The 17,725-nt window shown below is 37.5% G+C and overlaps 1 protein-coding gene and 1 pseudogene across 3 annotated transcripts in view; both read left to right on the top strand.

The window, feature by feature from the left end:
* LOC141415543 (uncharacterized) overlaps window positions 1-17,725 on the top strand; it is a 340,659-nt gene that overhangs the window by 181,141 nt on the left and 141,793 nt on the right. The window lies entirely within an intron of this gene.
* LOC109702329 (NHS-like protein 1 pseudogene) lies at window positions 5,838-10,607 on the top strand (annotated as a pseudogene).

Consider the following 17,725-nt stretch of genomic DNA (forward strand, 5'->3'; position numbering starts at 1 on the left):
ATTCTTTGGTGATTTATGCACCTTCTTGCAGTAGTTATCTATAATCCATATTTTAAATTGTTGAGCTTCATTAATTCTTCTTTGTGAATAATCCACAATTTGTTTACACTTATATCTGTTGACTGATAGTTACATCATTTCTAATTTGGGGCTATTGCCAATAAACACTTCCAATCATCAGTATTTTACTTTTAGCTATTCTAGTAGGTGCTCCATTCTAGTATGGTGCTCCATTGTGAATTTGGTTTGAACTTTTTGCAGAACTAGGATACCAAGGATCTTTCCAATGCTGATTTGCATTTCATTTCTGTTCTTTGGTAAAGTGTCTTTTCAGATCCTCTGACCCCTTTTAAAAAGCTGGGTCTTTTATAATTGGGTTTTGAGTGTTCTTGTATTATTGACAAGTATCTTCTCACAATTGTAATTACTATTTTGATTCTCTTAACCATGAATGCTTTCTTTCTTTCATTTTTTAAGAACATTTTTATTAGTATACCATAATGGTACAAGGGATTTCATGGTGACATTTCCAAATATGTTTACAATGTGCCCCAATTAGGTTCATCCCCACTATCATTCTCCCTCCTCCTCCTCCCCCCTACTTAAAAAGACTTTGACAGATTTAAATAACTCCATCTTCCTGCATGTAGGAAAAGTCATTGATCATACTCACCTTTCTTTACCCTCTTCATTCACCTTCTCCCACCAACTAGCACCCTTCTCCTAACATGAACTGTTTAAAATTTCTGTCCTTCATCCTTTAAGTCTATGTTCATTGTTCAGTAGGGTTTTGCCTTTGTATTTCACCTATGAATATATTGTACTTTAATCAGTCTGATCCCCTCTTGTACTCTTCCTGACACTTTCTCTCCCATTACTGTTCAGCAGTTCTCAATGGATTTTATTGTGCCTTGTTCCTACACAGATGTGGTGCATTTCAATATGATTCACTCTCTGACCATTCTTTTTTCCTTTCCTTCCTCTCCCTAGCCTCCTCAAACAGTAACAATCTTGGAAACATGTTCTGAATGTTTATGTACATATTGCTATACTTACATTTTTGTGTATGTTTATCATTTGGAGCTATCTTCAACACATGAAAGAAAACATGTAACATTTGTATTTATGAAAATGGCTTACTTACTTAACATAATGTTCTCCAATTCCATCCATTTCAGGGTAAACAACAAAATGTCCTTCTTTATTGTTGAATAATATTCCATTATGTGGTACATACACTACACACACATATTTATTTATGCCATATTTTCTTAATCCATCCATCAGTTGTAGGACCTTTAGTCTGTTTCCATACACTTGCTATTGTGAATAATGTGTCAATAAACATGAGTGTGCAAGAGTCTTTGTTGTATCCTGACCTAGTATTGCTGGATCAAATGATAGTTCCATTTTTAGTTTTTTAGGAACCTCTATGCTGCCTTCCATAGTGGTTTTAGTAATTTACATTCCCATCAACAGTGTATAAAGTTTCCTTTTCCCCTGCATGCTCACCAATATTTATTGTGTTTGTCTACTTGATAACAGCCACTCCAACAGCAATGAGGTAGAATCTTCATGTGGTTTGATTTGCATTTCACTTATGGTCAAGGATGTTGAACATTTCTCCATGTGTTTTCTGGCTATTTGTTCTTTGAAAAATTTCTGTTCACTTCATTTGCCCATTTCTTCATTGTGTCATTAAGTCTTTGGAAATTTAGTTTTTTGAGATCCCTATAAATTTTGGTTATTACTCCCTTGTCAGATGTATACTGGCAAAGATTTTCTCCCATTCTGTGGGATGTCTATCAACCTGATGACTATTTCCTTTGCTGTGCAAAGCTTTTGCGTTTCATATAGTCCTATTTGTCAACTGCTGAGCTATTGAAGTTCTACTTAGGAAATTATTGTCTATTCCTATATGTTCCAGTTTATTCCCTATTCTTTACTGTGGTTATTACAAAGTTTTAGGCCATATGTTCAGCTCTTTGATCCACTTGAACAGATACTGGAATGCGATGAATGTCAGGGATCTATTTTCAGTCTTCTACATGCAGATAGCCAGTTTTCTCAGCACCATTTCTTGTTTCTTTATTGTATGTTTTGGGATCCTTTGCCAAAAATCAGGAGGCTATAGCTGTGTGGATTTAGGTCTGGGTCTTCTGCTTTGTTCCAGTGGTCTTCATGGCTGTTTTTGTGCCAGCACCATGCTGTTTTTATTACTATGTCTCTGTAGGATAGTTTGAAGTCAGGTATTGTGACTCCTCCAGTGTTGCTCTTTTGTCTTGATATTACATTGGATATATTCAGTCTTTTGGGCTGCCATATGAACAATAGGGCTGATTTTTTAATCTCTGAGGAATGTCATTGGAATTTTGATGGGGATTGCATCAAACATAGATAGATAGATAGATACATAGATAGATAGATAGATAGATAGATATAAATAGATTGCTTTTGGTGGTTTGGTCATTTTCATGATACTAGTTCTGACTATCCATGAGCATGTGAGATTTTTCTATCTTCTGATGTCTACTTCAATTTCTTTCCTCAGTGATTTATAATTTTTGTCATAGAGGTCTTTCACTGCCTTTATTATTATTTATTGGGTTTTTTTGTAAATGAGACTTTCCTAAATTCTTTCTTAATCTATTCATTATTGGTATATAGAAATCCCATTGATTTTTGTATATTGATTATTATGCTGTAAACTTGCTGAAAGTGTTTATGTCTAGGAGTTTTTTGGTGGAGCTCTTAGGGTCTTCTATATGTAAGATTATGTCATCTGCAAATAGGGATAATTTTATTTCTTTTTCTATTTGAACTCCTTTTGTTTATTGTTTTGTGAAATTGTGTGTGCAAAACATTGAGCACATATAAATGAACAGCTATTATTTCCTCTTGATGTGTTACTTTTATTAGTATGGTTTGACCTTCTTTCTCTCTTCTGAATAATTTAGATTTGAAGTCTGCTTTATTAGATGTAACTATGGCTACTACTGCCTGCTTTCAGGTTCATTTGCATGAAAAATCTTTTCTCACTCATTCACCCTAAGGAAATGTTTGTATTTGTCAGTGAGATAAATTTCTCTTAGGCAACAAATCATCATGTCTTGCATTTTAATCCAGATCACCAACATATGTATTTTGATGGGGAAATTGAGAAATGAATGCTTTTTTTAAAGCGTATAATTTTATTTTGATAAAGTCCAGTGTGTGGATTTCTTTTCTTTCATGTATTTTGATTTTGGAGTCCTACCTAAGAAAGGAATATTTGCCAAGTACATGATCTCAAAATTTTTAGTCTATGTTTCTTCTAGAAATTGTATAGTTTTAGTTTTAATATTTAGGCCTATGACCCATTTTGAACTAATTTTTTTTAATGTTTAAGACATGAGTCAGATGTCTTTTTGAATCAAATGGTTTTTGGTTGGTTAAATTTTTTTTCTTTTATAGATGGATCACATTGTTCTGGTATTCTTGGTTGAAAAGAATATTCTTTCTATACTGAAATACACTTGTACATTTCAAAATCAAGGAATGTAGTCCTTTTACACAGTTCTATTCTAGATCCCTTGCATTTCTATAGGAATTATAGAATCAGATTATCAAATTCCATGAACGAGTTGGCTGTGTTTTGATTTGGGCTCCATCAAATATCTCAGGAACTAGGAACCCATGGACATCCTAACAAAATTGAATCTTCCAATAGCCATAGCTTATTTTTCAATTTTTTTTAGATCTTTAATTTCCCTCAGTCATGTTTTCTAGTTTTCAGTGCACATATGTTGCACATATGTTGTAAGACTTCTCCTCAAGTATTCCATATTTTGATGCTATTTTGAATAGTATTGTTCTTTATTTCTATTTCTGAGTGTTCACTGCTATCATATAACAATAATTTTTTTAAAAATACTGATCTTGAATCACAAATGTGTGAAACTCATTGTTCTTCTGGAATTTTTTTTCTTTTGCAGTAGTGGGGTCTGAACTTAGGGTCCACAATTGCTAAGCAGGTGCTCTACCAGTTGTCCCATACCACAAACCTGGAAAATTTTTAAAGATTCAAATTAATTGGCAACATAAATGACCATGTATTCTGTAAGTAAAGTGAGCTTTACTTTTCTCATTACCATTTGGATGGTTTTATTTTTCTTTCTTTAATATACACTAAGCAGAGCCTGTAGTAGCAAACTGAATGGAAATGGTATGTACTTACAGCACTTGTTCTAACATTGGGGGTAAAAGGGTTCAATTTTATACCATTAAGTATCACGTTACTGGTGAGTTCTTAATAGGTGATCTGTGGCAAGTTGAGGAACTTCCTTTCATCTGCTAAAATTTTTAACAGAAATGAATGCTAAAATTTTGTGAAATGCTTTTCCTACAACTATTGAGATGATTTTATGAATATCATATATAAATATGAAATATGTATACATATGTGTATACGTATATACACTTATATACATTTTTTTATGTTTATAAATAATCATATATAAACATCTTTATGCCAACGTAAACTCCCTTTTTCTCTTTAGTCTTGTTATAAGAATAACAATGTATTTGTTAAATGAGTTGATAAGTGTTTGCTGCCCTTTGGGTTTTTATAATACTTTAAGTAGAATTATATTATTTCTTTCTTTAATGATTGGTGGAATTCAGTATTACAGCCATGTAGGATTGGATTTTATTGGTGGAAAGATTTTAACTAAAATTTTTATTTTTTTCCCCATAGATATACGTCTAGCACCCAATGTATTTCTTTTTAGTGGGCTTTGCTTGCTTGAATCTTTCTAGAAATTTGCTTAGTTTTCATATTTTTTATTATACAGAATATGTAGTGATTTCCCTCATTTCTGATTCTTGTAATTTCTGACTCTTGACAAGATTTCCTGATCATTCTTACTAGAGACTTTCAAGGTTATAGTATTTTAAGAGCCACTTTTTGTAAATTTTCCTCCAATTATGTATTTTCTTTTGATTTCCATTTCTATTCTGATGGTTACAGATTTTTTCTCTTGATTAATCTGTGTTTTGTTTTCATTTTCCAGTGTCTTAAGAGGAAACTGAGAACACCTGTTACAGTACACAGTACTTCTTTTCCGATGTGCACACAGCACTGTAGTTTCACACCATGTACTGTGTTAATGGCATCTCACAGTGTTTGATATAATGTGTTTTATTTTCATACAGTTTGAAATGCTTTATCAGCTCCTTATTCATTTTTCTTTTGACTCATGGACTGTTAGATTTCTATCATCATTTGCTTCCAAATATTTATAAAGTTTCTAAAGATTTTCTGTTACTGACTTAAACATAATATTTTTCAGTACAGTTTTAGATATACATCATGGTTGCATAGATAATATATATCATTATCTATATCAGCACAATAATATCCTCTGTTATTTCCACACATGATTTCCCTTATTATTTACATCTTGCACTAGTGTGGCACATTTGCTACAACTCATTGCCAAATATTGGTTATTTTAGTGTTAACTGTATTCCATAGATTTTATTAAGGTTTAAACTTAGAATTATACAGATCAGTAGTATTTGACAAATGAATAATGACCAGTTTCCCCCATTGTAGCCTCAGTACTCTAAAAATCTGTTAACTTTTGAGTCAAATTTTATTGAAAAGATCAAGGAGTTCTCCCATCTTCATATCCCACTGACAAATCTTTTCTTCCTCCTCCTCCTATAGCAGATTGCTCCTAGGGCCCCCCTCTGCCTCCCTCTCCTGTGTTCCTTCCTCCACCACTGATGGAGTGCCTTCTGCCCCACCACTGATGGGTGCCTTCTTCCTCCCCCCACAGCACTGAGCCCTCTCCTTCCAGAGCCTCCACCTTTCTTGCTCACCTTAGAGCCCCCACCTGCCCCACCTCTGGACCCCAAATTCATGAAAGATACCAGGCCTTCTTTCAAATACTCTTGTCAGTCCGAGTCTTCCCGGGAGCCCTTCAAGCCACCTGTGACCAAGGAGGACAGCGGCAGGCGCCCCATGCCCCTGATCACCACAGAAGTGATGCAGAGGGTACAGCTGAGGCCTGTGAGAAAGAACTCTGGTGCGAGGCAGCACTACTGTCTGAACCAACAGCTCAGGAACAACGAACTCCAACTGCTCCACAGTATCACTTAAAGCCATCTGCTTTCCTCAAATCCCGAAATAGCATAAATGAAATGGAGTGTGAAAGCCAGCCTGCCTCCCTGACAAGCTTGCTTCCGATGCCTGCCAAGAGCCCAAGTCAGGGTGACCACGACAGTGCAGCCGAGCGTGGCAGCCCTCCGAGCTGCAGCCATGGAGCTTCGCGACTGGAGCCCAGCACTGGGGAGGCAGAGGCTTGGCAGGTCCCCAGGACTGCCCCATTCCCAGACTCTTCACCCAGCAAGAAGCCACCCCCCATCTCCAAGAAGCCCAAACTGTTCCTTGTGGTGCCACCTCCGCAGAGAGATTTCACAGCAGAGCCCACAGAAAACGGGAGAGAAGCCTTTCGAGGGGTGCCTAGCCCCACCAGGGTAGGAGAGGGCTCTGGGCACAGCCACGAGGCAAAAGAGAGTCCTGCAGCTCGAGCTGGTTCTCATGCCATGGTCCCTGGCTGCTTGGTTCTGGAGAGAGGAACTGCAGGATCCAAGTCCCCTGGCAGAGTGGAAGCCAATGCCCCCATGGTACAGCCTGACGCCTCTCCAGCCCCCTCGCAGAAGAGCCAGCTGAGAGCTGCTTGGATGGTGGGGGCAATGCAGAAAGCTGCCCATCTCTACAGGACAGAGAAGTAAGGGTGCTGGAGACCAGTGCAGCCAGTGCCTCCTCAGAAGCCTGTGACTTTAAGGAAGATGAGAGTGATGAAGTGGTGACCCCCACTAAACCCAGGACCACAGAAGCCCTTTTTGCAGCTATTCACAGATCCAAGAGGAAAGTGCTTGGCCGCAAAGGTTCTGAGGACGACCACTCCCGAAACTACTCTCCCTCCCCGCCAGTGACACCCACGGGAGCTGCCCCCAGCCTGGCCTCTCCCAGGCAAGTGGGGTCGATTCAGAGAAGCGTGCGCAAGAGCAGCACCAGCAGAGACAACTTCAAAGCCCTGCTGCTCAAGAAGGGGAGTCTCGGATGCCAGCGCGCGCATGTCGGCGGCCTAGAAGCTCAAGAGCAATGACCCCCGCTTCCAGAGGTCCAGGTCGGAGCCCGACGCCCCCGAGAGCCCGTCGAGCAAGAACAGGAGGGCGCAGGAGGAGTGGGCCAAGCACGAAGGCCTCATGCCAGGAGCCTGTCCTTCTCCAGGCCCCGGTACGGCCGCAGCCGCACCTCCCCACTCAGCGGCCAGCAGCAGGTACAGCACGCGGAACCGCATCCAGAGCAGCCGGATGACCGTCATCTCCGAGGGAGAAGGGGAGGCCGGGAAACCTGCGGACCCCAGAGCACACTGGGTGCTGGACGCAGCCAGAGAACAGTCCCTGGACGGACTCGCGCGAGCAGGTGAACCAGGGCCATCTGCCATGTGGCCCGGAGCTCAACACCTTGCAGTCTGGGGCTCCTGGCCCCCCAGGTGGGACAGCCAGGGTAGAGGACAGGGACCCTTTGGAGCAGTGTCGGGATGCTGGGAGGAAGGACAGTTAGGACCAGAAGGCACCTGATCTGGACGAGTTGGAGGACCAGAGGAGCTCTGCTCTGGGAAGCCTGAGGGGCCTTTCCTGGCTGTCCCTGGCCCCACTCAGCATGGGTGCTGGGGATCCAAGCACTGAGGATCACTGAGGTCTCACTTGCCACTTGCCATGTGGCTTTAAAGCAAGTAGAAGCTTAAACTTCTGAAAGTGCTTCCTGGGGAAGATTTTGTTGTTTCATAAATGCTGGGCGTGTGTGTGTATGTGTGTGTGTGTGCTGGGTGCGTTTTGAACACTTTCATTTTTTAACAAATATGCACGCTAACAGCCTGTACAGAAGTAGGAGAAAGAACGTCAGAGTTAAGCTAGGTAGAGTGATGGGGTCTTCTGGACTAGGTGGCATCTGGCTTGGGAGAATTATGTTTATGGAATTAGTGAGTCCTGGAGGAAGGGAGAAGGCCATTACTTCTTTAAATTAATAATAATAAAAAAAAAGAAGCAGTAGCACGGATACATGCACACGTGTGCTGCTGAGCGGACACAGTATAGGGAACACAATGGGCTAAGTGACTAAGTGGTTCCGGTACTTTTTTCAGGGGGAAAAAGGCTTTGTTTCTTTTTTGTAAAACTGACAAACCTGGAAGTGGCAATGCTGTAACCTGGTGCCTGCTGCTGTGCAGCTATGAAAGCGCATGGAGTTGACATGAATGTCCTCCTTAAGAAGCAGCTAAGCCCTTCTCTGAGAACTTGAACTTGACGTGATGGTATAGATGGGCCCAGGAGGCAAGAGGAGAGAGAAAAGAAAAGAAGAGTAAGTGATACACTGCTGGAATTTGTTTCCTGCTTAAGAAATAAAATTATTTTTCAGAATTAAATTTGAAAACTTGCACTACAGAACTGTGGGTGAAGGTTTCCCTTTTACAAGAGTTTTGTTTTGTTTTGTTTTTAACCAGAGTTTAAACTTCATTTGGCAATTTCTTATCACTTGAAATGTTAACATTTGCTAACTTTTGGATATTCTTTTGGTTATACCAAAGAAAAATATGCTATTTTTTTCCTTGAACTGCCTGCAGCATTGTGTCCTAATTTAGAAAGGTTTACCAAATCTATTATATATTATCTCACTTTGAAAAAAATGCTGAATAGCTCTTGTTAGTTAAATAAACTGATACAGGTTGGTAGGGCTTGGATATTGATTAGCCCTGGGGAACGAGTTTTTAGATTAAAAAGATTTTTTTGCAAAAAAAAAAATAAATAAAAGATCAAGGAGTGTATCTTCTTTCCTTCTTTCTTTGTGCTCTTCTTTTCCTTTTTCCTTTGCTTATAGATATAGATACAGTATTTTAATCTAATTCTTGAGATATTTCAAATTACACATTGTAAAATGTTTCATGTTACCATAGATATGTATGTAAATGTAACAATGAAATCCATCAAATTTTTTAAAAGGCTGTCCCTCTTCCAATTGAATGGACTTTTGATTTTTATAAAAGATTAGTTTACTATGTTTGTGTACTCTGTTGCATTTATCAGTTTGCAAATCCTCAAACTTTGTTTTCCAGGATGGTTGACTTTAATGGATCTTTCGTTTTCTATACAAACATTAGCTATTTTTTCTTTTTCCAGAAAATAACTTGAACTTTGCTAGCAATTATACTGAACTCATAGATCAAGTTGGAGATAACTGACTGCTCTTTTTCCTCTTTTAAAATATCATATATTAATAGTACAGGAGGATTTTATTATGATAATCCCATAGGTGCATACATTGTACTTGGAACAAACAACTTAGCTGTTAACAATAATGAGTCTTCTTATCAATGATCATGGAATAGCTCTTCATTTGTTGAGATCTTCTATGAGCTCAAAAACTTTTAATTCATCTTAAATGTCCAGCCTCCATACACATAAGAAAAGCCACAAAGTTTGTGGTATTTTGTTACAGTAACTTGGATGGATGAGATAGTTAATCTTTGGTAGTTAGTATTCCCCAAGAAATTCATCCATTTTATATAAGGAATCAAACTTGTAAGCATATCATTTTAATACTATTTCCTTATCCTTTTAATGTCCTTGACATCAATAGTGATTAATCCATCTGTTCTGATATTAATAGTTTTTACTTTCTCTGTCCCATTCTATCTTCTCTCCTCTTCTTGCCTTTTCCATTCTTCTCCCCACTCTCCTCCCTTCCTTCTTTTGCTGTTTCCTTTCACTGAATCACCTTTGCTATGGGTCTATCAATTTCATTGACCTTTTAAAAAATAAACTTTTGAGCTTTATTAATGTTTTGAAATTGATATTCTATTTTCAATTTCACTGAGTTTTGCTGTAAATTTTGTTGTTTCCTTTTTTTACACTTGCTTTAGGCTTTTCTCTAGTTTCCTTAGATAGATGTTTAGATTGTTCAACTAACTTCTATCTACTTTTCTACTTTCTACTTTTTCTACTGTGCATCAAATGGCATAAAATTCCATCTAAGTACCACTGTCTCTGCATTACTACAATTGTTGATTCTTGATAAAATATATAATTTTGAAATTAATTTTTAATTTCTCTTGAGAATTGACCATGTGGTATTTAATAGTGTGTTGCTTAATCTCTAACATGTAGTGAAACTTTGATGTACTTTTCTGCTATAGACCTGTAGTTTATCTCATTGTCTGAGGACATTTGTGTGATAATTATTTTTATTTTTTCAGTTGTATTTTATGTCCTGAAATTTTATCTGTCTTGGTTCAAGTTCTCTATGAGCTTGAGAAGAATGAGAATTCTGGTACTTGTTGATGACATATTCTATTTTACATTTTTTTTTATAATAAAGTGTATTTAATTGTATGCCTATGATATAGTTTTATAGTTGTACATTTACATAACATAGTTTAATGAAGTATATTTAACTATACATTTAGATAACATAGTCTTTAATGATGGCTGTTTACTAACTGGCTCACAGAAGCCCTAAAACTAATACCTGTTCCATTCTTGTTTTTTTTTGTTTTTTGTTTTTTTTAATCTAGGGAATTTTATTTTAATTTTTCTTTTATTATTCATATGTGCATACAAGGCTTGGTTTATTTCTCCCCCCTGCCCCCACCCCCTCCCTTACCACCCACTCCACCCCCTCCCGCTCCCCCCCTCAATACCCAGCAGAAACTATTTTGCCCTTATCTCTAATTTTGTTGTAGAGAGAGTATAAGCAATAATAGGAAGGAACAAGGGGTTTTGCTGGTTGAGATAAGGATAGCTATACAGGGCATTGACTCACATTGATTTCCTGTGCGTGGGTGTTACCTTCTAGGTTAATTCTTTTTAATCTAACCTTTTCTCTAGTTCCTGGTCCCCTTTTCCTATTGGCCTCAGTTGCTTTAAGGTATCTGCTTTAGTTTCTCTGCATTAAGGGCAACAAATGCTAGCTAGTTTTTTAGGTGTCTTACCTATCCTCACCCCTCCCTTGTGTGCTCTCGCTTTTATCATGTGCTCATAGTCCAATCCCCTTGTTGTGTTTGCCCTTGATCTAATGTCCACATATGAGGGAGAACATACGATTTTTGGTCTTTTGGGCCAGGCTAACCTCACTCAGAATGATGTTCTCCAATTCCATCCATTTACCAGCGAATGATAACATTTCGTTCTTCTTCATGGCTGCATAAAATTCCATTGTGTATAGATACCACATTTTCTTAATCCATTCGTCAGTGCTGGGGCATCTTGGCTGTTTCCATAACTTGGCTATTGTGAATAGTGCCGCAATAAACATGGATGTGCAGGTGCCTCTGGAGTAACAGTCTTTTGGGTATATCCCCAAGAGTGGTATTGCTGGATCAAATGGTAGATCGATGTCCAGCTTTTTAAGTAGCCTCCAAATTTTTTTCCAGAGTGGTTGTACTAGTCTACATTCCCACCAACAGTGTAAGAGGGTCTATTTTACATTGATAAAGAGAACTACTCAGTTCAAGGCCAGTTCTGTCAATTACTCATTTTGGTATGTTGACTTCTCCAACTAAAATAGTGGGCACAACAATTTATTGGCTGCAGTTTTGTCAGTTTTTACATTACATGTTTTGATATTATTTGCATGTGTGTAAGGATTGTTTTATCTTCTTGATAAACTCTCTTTTATCATTATGTAACACTGTACTTATTCTTTATAATTTTACTTGCTCTAATGTCCACTTTGTCTGCAATTAATATAGCCAATCTAGTTTTCTTTCCATTACTGTTATCACAGTACCAATTTTTCTTTCCCTTTACTTTTCATCTATTTGTCTATTTCTATTTAAAGTGGACTTTTGTAGACATTATACATGTAGATGGGTCTTAATCATCCATGCTCACAGTCTCATTCATTTGGTTGGTGAATTCAGACCACTCAGTTGTTAAGTGATTTTTTTATGTATTTGGATTAATATCTCTCATGTTTATAGTTGTTTTGCATTCATGGAATATGTTTTTTTATAAGATGCAAATACCCACCAAAGTGGTTTTTGTCATTGCATGTCACTGCAATTATTTCATTTTATTTTCTCACTTCAATATTACTTATGTATGCATTGAAAATATGTTTAAATTTAAGATATTTGACAGAATGAAGAAATCCTCTATAAGCTTAATTTTTTCTCCATATATCTTTCTACCTTATTCTTACACAAATAATTTGATCTAAAATATCAAATAAAATGCTTGGGTTTGAGCTAAATGGATTTCTAAATTTTGAAACTTGAGAAAAGTGTTCTCTTTGATTGATTTTATGAATAACATGCAATATCTATATTGTTTATTATGGACCAAATACATACTACAAGTTTTCATGCATTTATTTGGTTTTTTTAGTACTAGTGGAGTTTGAAGTAAGGGCCTCATGATTGCTAGATCACCTAGCCCATACCACAAATTCTTAATGGCTCCCAATTTTTTCTGCTAATAAAAGATCTTTCAGTTTCCTTCCTCAGTCTCCCAAGTATTCGTGACTATAGGATCACAAACTTTGCTCAGCCAAAAGCTAAGATAAAAAAAACAAGAATAAAAACAAAACAACAACATCAGAGAACTTGGTCATTTACTAGTAAAACTTTTTGAAACCACCTAAGCTTCTCTGAACAACTAAAGAAATAGTTTGTCTAAACATGCTAAGGGATAGCAAATGTTTCTGCTATCACTTAAGTGACATCTAACAGTAGCCAAAATGTTAGGAAGAATAAATTCAGATTAAATACATATTGGTCTCGCAAAAAAATTCCACTGAGATTCTGTAAAAGAATCTACATTTTCTTTCTTTTTTTTTTTTAAGCATCAGATGAAACTATTTTATTTCTTTTTTTTTTCTTTTGCAGTACTTGGGGTTTTTTTATTGTGTTGTTATTCATATGTGCATACAAGGCTTGGGTCATTTCTCCCCCCTGCCCCCACCCCCTCCCTTACCACCCACTCCGCTCCCTCCCTCTCCCCCCACCCCCTCAATACCAAGCAGAAACTATTTTGCCCTTATTTCTAATTTTGTTGCAGAGGAGTATAAGCAATAATAGGAAGGAACAAGGGTTTTTGCTGGTTGAGATAAGGATAGTTATACAGGGAGTTGACTCACATTAATTTCCTGTGCGTGTGTGTTACCTTCTAGCTTAATTCTTTTTGATCTAACCTTTTCTCTAGTTCCTGGTCCCTTCTCCTATTGGCCTCAGTTGCTTTTAAGGTATCTGCTTTAGTTTCTCTGCGTTAAGGGCAAAAAATGCTAGCTAATTTTTTAGGTGTCTTACCTATCCTCACCCCTCCCTTGTGTGCTCTTGCTTTTATCATGTGCTCATAGTCCAATTCCCTTGTTGTGTTTGCCCTTGATCTAATGTCCACATATGAGGGAGAACATACGATTTTTGGTCTTTTGGGCCAGGCTAACCTCACTCAGAATGATGTTCTCCAATTCCATCCATTTATCAGAAGAATCTACATTTTCAAAAATATATTTTTGAACTATTGTTTTGATGAGTTAAAACTTTAAGGATGAAAAGGATACAGAGACTTATTTTAGAAAGCCATACTTAAAATTGCTCATACATATTTCAATAGTTTTTGTTTAAGAACTGGAAAACTTATTCTTCAGAAAATATTACATATTTGCTTCAACACACTACTTATGTAGTGATTTATTAAATAACCACTCAAAATTATTAGGTAAGCCTTCCAATTACTTTTATAGTACAAAAGTAAAATGAAAGTTTACATTTTGGCTGTTTTCGTTTCCACATTACTTTTAGGTCTTGCAATTTAGAGGGTAATGTATTCTCAGTGAATATCACATTAGAATAAAATGATTCAAAATACAAATAATACTAAAGTAGCACTGTCATTTCTTTTAAAATAAAAAATCTAGAAGTTTTATTTTTCAGTCAATATGGAAAATAGCCTGGTCACACTAACAACCCAAAAATGTTTAGTAAAATTAAACATTCTTTGTTAAAAAACAGATTATAGGAAATATTTCTATATTATTATTTGTATTTTAAAAAGCACAAGATTCCAGTATTCACAAGGAATCTAAGGGAAAACTTAGATTGGATGAAATCCTGTTACTTTCAGCTCAATAAACAACGATCCAATGCTATTATACATAAACAAATACAAGTTTATAAGGGGAAATGTTAACAGTCGTAACTACTACAATCACTCATGGGTTCCGCACATTTCAATTAGATAATAGAAAATGTGTAGAAAATGTGTACAGCTAACAGACTACCTGCTTCACAAAATCAATGCCATCAGATCTCTAGATGAATATTCAAATTCAAACATAGCAATGAAAGCACTGGCATTTTTTTAAAGTGTTTAAAATGTAATGTAAACACATCTGATTGTTCTCTCTGTAAGCCACTTTCCACTGCTTTATAAGGCTATGCTTTTATGATTCTTGTTAAATAAATTTATTTTACATTGCTGCTTATGATCATTTCACTGTACATTCTTTTTGTTTTCATCATATTGTTGTTGCACTGGGGATACATTGTGACATTTACAAAAGTTCTTTAGCATATCATAGTTGAATTCACCCCTTCCATCAAGCTTCTTTATACTTTCTTAACCACAATGCAATCCTCAAGTTTTTTTGCAGACCTTGATGAGTTGTGCCTCATCAGGATTTCTCCAGAAAGTCAAGTTTCAACAGCCAGATGTGGTCTCCCTCCACATAGCTGCTTCACAGTGGCTGAGGCTAGGCTGCAGGAGAAGGTCCACTGCAGTTGAATCTCTGGCCTTCTTGGGGCTACCACACAGTCCTGAATTCACTCAGGCTCTGCCCCTTATGTCTTAGACAGTCTGAGGTTACTTGATTTTGTCTTTTGGTCTTCTCCATTTATCTGCCTTCTGTGGTTTTATTTGAGCACTTAAACATTTTATATAGTTTCATTTTCTTGTCTCTCTTGACATACTGATTACACTTTAAAGAAATTTTAGTTTCCATACACACACACACACACACACACACACATGCACACGCACGCACACACACACAAACAATATCCAGCTTCTTTGAGCTATGACTTGGGGGATTTGGATGGAACATCTTTGGACACAATTATTAGCAAGTTCCCCCACATGTCTAGATTGCCAGCAGCTATTTTATTCTTGGATTTGGTAAAGATACTTTGGATTACCCCACATTGGTAGCTAAATTGGAGAAAATAAGCTATCAGTCAGGATAGCACCAAGCCTTTCTTCTTTGATAAGTTGCAATCTGAAAGTTATGTGCACCCATTTTACATGGGGGGTATAATAAAACCATATTCTCTGTTATTTGCAGACTTGGTTGTGTGGACTGTATGTTGCCTTTCCTGGATGTCTTATTTCATGTGTAGCTCCCCAGACTGTCTCATGTAATTTACCCACAAATGGGGTTAACCCAGGGTCCAGTACTATGGGTTGCCCTCGTAATATAATCCTACCTTTCAATTAAATACTTACTTCCACTTGCCAGTTGCCACATTACAGAGTTGAGATTAATTTCACAATTCCCACATTCTTACGGAACTATATATGTGTGCCCAAACAATTACTTTCTGAAGTAACTTTGAAGCATTTTTGGTAGCACATATGCTGACCATGGGAAAGACAGAGGACTGATTTAATTTCCTGTAATCTTTCATACTATTGACTTTTTTGTTCTAATAAAAATTTACTGTGAGATTATCTGAAGTTCTGACACTAAATGTGGCCATACATAAACATTTCTCAAAGTTTATTTTATTTTTAGGAAGTTCTATTGCCTTATAATTCAGTCATTTAAGTAAAACATTTTTTTTTTCATTATAGCACCAGGCAATTCTATGGAAAAAAGCATTTTATCAGAGCTGGAGAATAGTTGGGCTGGTCAGACCTTCACATCTGCGGGTTCTAATCGTATGATTTCAGCTGGCTTTGGATCAAAAATATTTGAGGGTTAGAGGTGAGGCCCAGGAGGTAGAACACCTGCTTTGCATGCACCTGAGTTCAAACCCCAGTCCCACCAAAACTATGAAAAATTGAAAAAAACTGCATCTCTATTGTATGTGCAAAGATATTTTTCATATAATTTCCCCCTAAACAATGCAGTGTAACAACAATTTACATAGTTTAATGCATCCTGGAGATGATTTAAAGCATACAGGAGTATGGGCACAGGTTTTATGAAAATACTATATGATGTTTTCTATTAAAGCCATGAGCATGTTGGGTATTAGCATTTCTGGAGTCTGTTCTTAACACCCTGCTGTCCAGTTTCTCATCCTCTGCCATCTCCACAGTGCACACCAATGTAGAGTTGTCAGAGTGGTTGTTTAGTGCCTGTGCCCGGGCTCTGTATGTACTTGAAATTCAAGTTTATCTAATGCCCTATAGTTTATCTGGAAACATTGTGCCAAGGGACCTTTGCACATATATTCTCCTCACTCCAGGACTGAGATCCTTCCCAGATGAAGTCTTTGGTAAATGTCTGAAATTCATAAGGATCAAATTGTCACCAGAGAACAGATGAGGGGGCTCCCGCAGTTTCCCAGTTTCCACAAAATATCCTCAAATGTTGAAAATCATTTCAAAGTAACTCACAAGTAGTCTCACAAGGTGAAAGTTATAGCAAGGATTTATTTTAATTTAACAGGATAAAATACAGACAACAGAGAAAAGGAGAGAGAAACATTTCCTGCCCTCCTGCAGGACAAGAAAGCAAATAATTCCAAATGGTGGTTCTCAACTCCTAGTTTTGAAGCAGACTAAATTAGGGACTCACAGAAAAAACAATTGCATCTCAGATTAAGGATGCTTTGGCTCAGGAACCACCCTCATCTGGCCAGGAGTCACCCATGCCCCTCACCAATCATTGATTATTGGCTGTGACTCTCCTCTTTCGCCCCTTCCCCTAGGTTATAGGTTTTAAAAACACCTGAAAGGCAGAAATGTGCTCACTCAGTTTCCAGCTTCCACCTGGGCCCCAACCTGCTTCCCTTTGTGTTTCTCTTCCCTAACTTTTAATAAGCTCCCTTTACACCCACATGTCCTGCCACAGATTCATTCTGGTGGGATACAAAGAATTTGGAAGTCTTCTGATCACAGACTGCTCCAGTGCTGTTAACAGTCTTAACATTGGAGAGCTGGGGAAGTACATGTGGTCAAAGGTACTGGGTCTGGGTGGATGAGATGGCAGTTAAAACAGGGAAAGAGCCATCCTTGTCCACCCAAATCAGAGACAGTGTGTACTTTACAACTTCCTTTTGTTAGTAATGATTATTCTCCATCCATCCAAGGATCCGTGTAGCTTGTTTACATCTCAAAGAGGAAAGCAGAAGCAGGTAGGGCCTCTTTGTCCCCGCTTTTTTGTAACTTAGCATCTAAAGGGAGAATGGTAGGAGGCCAGTGGCTGGTCTCCTTGTTCCAGTGTAAGAGTCCAGCCCTTTAAATATTAATTTAAAAATATAAAATTTCCCTGTCTCCTCATCTATCTATCCTGCCTCAAAATAACTGAGATTTCAGGTAGTGCTGGCTTTCTCATAATGTACTTTGTTGCATTTTAGGAATAATGAGCAAAAAGAAACGTCCTGTTTTGCTTTGCCATAAGAATTAGCAAATCCATGCTTCTCCTAGAGATTCCAAGAAGCGGGAAGTTCAT

The sequence above is a fragment of the Castor canadensis genome, chromosome 13 (genome assembly GCF_047511655.1).
Source record: "Castor canadensis chromosome 13, mCasCan1.hap1v2, whole genome shotgun sequence".
NCBI lineage: Eukaryota > Metazoa > Chordata > Mammalia > Rodentia > Castoridae > Castor > Castor canadensis.